Here is a 6,431-nt window from a genome sequence, read left to right as displayed (position 1 = left end):
TGCCTGAGGCTCCCATCTTCTATGGGTTTGGAGTGCATTGGATTCAGGTGTAAAGATGGACCTATCTTGCATCCCAGGACCTGAAACATGGGAAACAACTGAGTAAAAATCTGGTCATGACAACTTGCATATACCTATTTCAGCTGAGTGACCAGATACTCATAGAACCAGCATCTAAACTATATAAAAAAAAAAAACAGGTGTTTTCTCATAAATGGGTCTTATATTCCCTGAAAAAAAAAAAACCCTGTTGTAGACTTATGAAGTAAACTATCACTCAAGGGTTCTGAAGTTCTTGATCTAGAGGAATCTTATCTATAATGTCCTGTATTTCAATTGCTTCTCTGGCAGGAGTACAATAAGTTACATAGACAGTGACTATTCAGATATATATGTCAAAGACACAAATGTTCAATGCCCTGTTTTCTTTTCCACATAATTGCAAATTCTCCCATATCTTGTTTTAGAAAAGTAAATTCTATATTTGAAAACATTTCATAAAACCTCACTTCCTGAATTTCGTGCTAAATCATTGAGGCTATTATACAGAAGCTTTGGTCAAAAAGGCCTAAATTGTGTTTCAAATTGCAAGAATATCATTTGTCCAGGAATAAACAATCAAAAGTGACTCAAATGAGAAGTCCACTTAAATGAATCCCATCTTACCATCATGTCATTCTGTTTTACTCCTATATCTAGTAGATAGCATTTCAGAAAAGGAAATGATTTTTATAAAAATTGTGATCAGTTTTATTTTTTTCATTGATGAATTTCTACTTTTTAAGAATATTTTGAAGTGGTACTTCTGTTTTTCAATAATTTTTATTTAAATGGGTTTTGCTTAAATAGAAGATTAACTCTTTCTGTTATTGAGAGTTCTAAACATGTGGCTAGCACATTGCTAAGAATTTCAGAACAAGACTTTAGAAGTATTTCCATATACATTTCATGAGGATTATTTTCATTATAGTTTGTATGTTCTTTGCAAGGTGTTGTGAAGGCTATTTGTAGATCTCAGTTTTTAAATTCTGTCTTTTCTACTTGCATATTAGCACTAATTTTGAAAGAAAATAGTCTTAAATTATCCATAATTTGACAGAGTTTTAAGAAGTCTTATAAGTCAAGTGTAAATAATTGAAAAATATTTTATTGTTTGTTAAAATTGCATTTAAGGTTTTCCAAATGTAAAATTTAACAGGAATATATTGAAAGGTAACTGTGCTCATGACTGAAACTCTAATGCAACCCAACAGTAGAATATTAAAGTAGTAACTTTAGAGTTTTTAAAATACATCAATAAATATGTGAAGTCTGAAGACTTCACAGCTTACCATTTATTCATACCAGGCATGGTGGTGCATGCCTAAACCCAGATACTTGGGAAACTGAGTTAGGAGTATCACAAATTTGATACCAGACTGAGCGATTTAAAAAAAGCCTGTCTCAGAATTAAAATGTAAAAGATTTGGGGGCATAGTTCTTATGTAGAGGGCTCTTGAGTTCAATCCCTACTACACCCCCTCCAAATACCACCAGAGGCATTCCTGTCATTAATCACCTGCTGCCTTGGCTTATTCTTGGTATTCAGACATCCTTTTTGATCTACAAGGGAACCAAAGGTACCTCTTGAGTGTTCAGTACTTAAAGTTCTATTTGGTAACCCCAGAAAATCAAGATAAGTTCCATATCTCTCTTTTCACCAAAATACACAAAAACACCTCTACCATCAGTCTTATAGAAATTGCTTTTTTCAGAGCACTACAGTGCATTTTCCCTTTTTGAATCACAGCTGATTTTGAAACTGAGTATGAGTTGATAAAAGTAAAGTATCAAGAAGGCAGGTGTTAAAAACTGATTGAGATATTTTTATAACTGGTAATTTTCCAGGGTATGCAAACCCAATCTCTCTGATACCTGAGATTTTACATAAAGCCACCAAGTCCAATGGCATATTTAAAGCTGCTGACCCAGATCATATTGTTTTTTAAGGGAGTAAGTGCCTGGGTTTGATTCACATACTGGAATTTTATAATCAAACTATAAGCTTTAGTATATACAGGATACTCTGTTTAGAGTGCTTTCTCTAATAAATGCACTATTACTATTAAATCAAAATTTTGTTATATTTACAATATTTATTTTCATAGACACTGCTGACAAAAATGATAGATGCTTCAAATTGGAAAATGAACTAAAATTGAGAAAACAACTCAAAATGGAAAAGGCATTGTCCTTAAAATGATGTAATTTCTTCCTTTTTTTTCCTTTTACTATTCTTGACCAGTTGCTTTTCTACTGACCATAGATTATGCTAATACCAAAGTATATCTTGATATCTGTAAGACTAATTTTTACTTATTTGCTTTTGTAGCTGTTTCTATACCAAATTCCACATGGGTTAACTTATTGCCACAGAAGAATGGTGTTGCATCCAGATTTAAACCACAGAACATTCTCATTAATGAAAAAGGGGATTTAAAGCTAGCAAAGTTTGGTATGGAATGATTAAATATTTATAAATTCCTCCAGGTGGTTAGGTATAAAAGAACAACCATTTTCACAATGTGATATCACTTTCATGTGAGTTTGGAAATTTGTTCTGAGCTCACTGAACAATATCTGACAAAATTTTGTGGGTTGTTTATATTGGTTGTTAGCAACAAATACTAAAAGGCATGGTTCCCAGGTGTGGCCCATGGACCCCAGGTTTCTGATACCCTTTCAGGGGGTGTCCAGAGGTAAAAATATATTTTCAGAAGTGACTAAATATTGTTTGCTTTTTCCCTGTGTTAATATTTGCACTGTAGATCCAGAAATATAAGAATAAAACTGCTCTTTCCTGGTATACATTCAGGCACTGCCACCAATGTATATCATGGTATTCTTCACCACTGCACATTCTTAGAGAAGAAGTATCAGTTACACTTAAAATATTATGTCAAGCAGTAAAATGCATTAATTTTATTAAATTTCATTCTTCAGTAAGTGAATAGTATTTTTGGGTTTTATATGTATGATGAAAGGGGGGGGCTGCTGGAGAGATAGCTCAGTTGGTAGAGTGCTTGTCTAGTAAGCACAAGGCCATGGGTTCGATCCCAGCACCAAAAAAAAAAAAAAAAAAAAAGAAAGAAATGGGAATTACATAAAACACATGGACTGTGCACAGAAATACTACAATTTTCACAAGGAAAAGGTTTTGGGTGATTATTTGGCTACCACCTGAACTAGCCCCCCCCCCTTTTTTTTAAGGAATATCATTTTTTGTAGAAAAAATGACCAACAGACAAACTGGTTATTCAGACATAGATATGTTTGGCAGATTTTTCTTGAAATTAATGAATTAAGCTTGTCCCTTCAAGGAAATCAACTGTAAGTGTTTCTTGCCAATATTAAATTCAGGTTTACAAATAGAAATTAGATTTTGAATTTTTGAATCTGCTATTTTAAGCTTAATATGTTCCCACGACTTAGAAACTTTTATGATGAGGTCAGTTGTGATATTAACAAATATAGGATTTTTAAAAAATTTTGAATAAATATATGAAAATTTCAATCTAAAACTCAAGAATAAATATTTTTCCAGCTCTCAGCACCTCATATTATAGAATCATGCATGGTAAAAAATTCATTTAAAGTGCAAAATAGACCAGTGAATTTTCACAAAAGTATGAATAGTTTATGGATATAATTTAAGTTACCATATAACCTTGAAGAAAGAACTTAATCTAATTCTAATATGTCAAAGAATACTATCTACAACAATTATAAAATACTGTTAAAATGTTTCTCCTCTTTTCCAACTTCATATCTGTGAAATTTGATTTTCTTCTTATTGCTATATGTATTATGATATGTTGTGATATGGAGTAAAGCAACATATCACAACTGATAGAAAGCAAAAGCAAATATAGAATATAGTTGTCTTCTATCAAAATAAACTCTAAACAATTTTTTAAAATGTTAAAAAAGACCATTCTTTACTAATTTTTTTGGAAAAACAATTTTTCATAAAAATGTTATTCATGCTAACATGATATTGGGGTTCAATATCAACCAATCCCCAGAGAGTCAAAGTGCACACACAGCAATGCAAATCACACAACGAGGTTTTATTGCAAGTTCGAGGCTGGACCACAACCAGCCTCTCAGACTGCTACCATGGCTGAGTGGGAGCTGCCCCAAGGGATGAGAAAGCACTCTACTTAAGAAATTTCCAATCATTCACATACTAAGACCTGTACATTATTGGTTAACATTCGAACAGCTAAACATTTGTTCTCTTTTGGTTGGGTCCTGCCAATTTATTTGAGTCTCATTGGGTCCCATCAAAACTGAATGGTCCTGGAGGAAGAAGGGAGGAGGGAGGGGGTGAACTATGCAGGAGATGAGTCAGGTCTAGGCCCCCTCCCCTGTCCTTTATAGATAAGGTTTCCGGGCAGCTGCCCATTTCTCAGACAGATATCTCTTTACAGCCTTGATAAATCCTGGAGGCCCAGAATGTCCTGTTTGTCCTGTATTGGCTCTTGAAGGTAGTACCTGTGTGCCCTTTCCTGGGGGGAGGCTTTACAGGTCAGTTCCTGAAATGGCTTGTTCATACAACATGGCTGCACAGATGTCACTTTGTTCTGAACACATGAGAGGTTTTTTACTGCATAACTAAATATTTTAATTTTTCTCATATTTTATGGTAAACATCAGCAGTAATCTATATAATTAAAAATAGTTGGGGCCCTTAATAATTTTTAAGAACTTAAAATGAGTTCCAAGTCCCAAGAATTTAAAATCCACCTCTGAAAGAGGTTCCCTTTATATTCTTGCCACCATGACTGCATTTGTTATGTGCTATTAATTAAATCGGTTTTTATTTACTTATATCATTTTAGGTAATCTGATTTTAAGGGACTTGGAAGTAAAGCAAAATTAGATGTTCTTTTTGTTTTGAGTAAATTCTTTCTACTAGAAGAAGAAAAACTTTGTAGATTAGCTTTGAAATTTTTGCTAGTCTAAGAACACTTTGATAGAACTTAGTGTTTAGAAACCCATGCAGTTTTCCAAAATTAAATTTTTAATTTTTCACAAATTATTACAATAGTTTCACTTTGGAAAATTTCACTAAAGTTTATGAGTATTTCAGGTTTTACTCAGTAATGGATTAAAAATTTACTTTTTAAATGGTGAATTTGTCTTTGGTAATTTGGATACTTCTACTCACTTAGTATTTAGCTACCTGTTTGAAGCATAAATTCCTATTTGTATTTCCTTCCTTGAAAAGTAAATGAGTGGGCCACCTATGTTTAAACAAAAACTACAAGTTATTTACACATGCTTGCATAGGTTATACAGTCTTTTTAAAATAGTTTATATTGTTATTTCCCTTTTAATTGTCCCCACCCTTCCTTCTCGCTTTGTCAAACTGCATTTACTGCTCTTTGAAATAATCACACAATGAATGGCTATGACAAAGAAACATTCATGAGTATTTGAAATGCAAAAGGAATGTCAAGGACCATCAAGTATTCACTTTTGTCTGGGAATACTCTGAGAGCTTTAAATTTTCCCTTTGACTTCTTTAAAGAAAGCAAAACAAATTTATCTTCTTACAGACCAGTAAGAAATTCTGATTACTTTCAGGTGCATTGATACATTTCTGTAATCCCAGTGGTGTGGGAGACAGAATGATTGCAAATGCAAGAACAGCCTCAGCAAGGTAGCAAAGCCCTTAAACAATTTAGCAAGATACTGACTCAAAATAATAACTCTGTTGTAAAGCAGCCCTGGGTTAAATCTCCAGTACCAAATTAAGAAGAAAAGAAAAAAAACAAAAGAGAGAGAAAATAAATTCTGATATTTCCCTGAGGTAATACAATCAACTGTGTTGCTTTTGTTATTTATTTATTTCATTGCATAGTAAATACACTTGGGGCTTCAAGTAAGTGAGGGCCAATTGTTTGAGTATTTATACGAAAGTTTTCCTTAATCCTTCTGAAAATTCTACCCTTTTTTCATGACCAGTGAAAATCAGAGGTCTAGGAAATACAATATAGTCATTTTCATTAATGACAAAATTGGGCTTGTGTAGAATTGATACCACCATTTACAGGTGATGAGTTCTGCTCCTTCTAATGCTGAAATTTGAACACTAGAGAAGCATGCCAAGGCAAGCATATTAAGCTGGTTTTATTTAAAGGTAATAATACACAGTTCTCCATAGTGGGTGAAGAGGGCCATGGATGATGTTCTAAAGTCCCAAGAAGTGAGCGAACCCTACATCTTTTATAGGTTAAGGTCTCTTTTGTTCTCCAGTTAGTTCCCTTTCCCCTTATCTCTCCTTCAAGCCTTTATGACTAGACCTGGCTTTGCAGGTGACATGAATAAAGTGAGAAAAGGAAGGGGAAGGGTCAAATGATTCAGCCAGGCAAGGGCCCAGAGGG

This window comes from Sciurus carolinensis, unplaced genomic scaffold (assembly GCF_902686445.1).
Source record: "Sciurus carolinensis unplaced genomic scaffold, mSciCar1.2, whole genome shotgun sequence".
Lineage (NCBI taxonomy): Eukaryota > Metazoa > Chordata > Mammalia > Rodentia > Sciuridae > Sciurus > Sciurus carolinensis.
Note: the sequence above shows the minus strand (reverse complement) of the source record.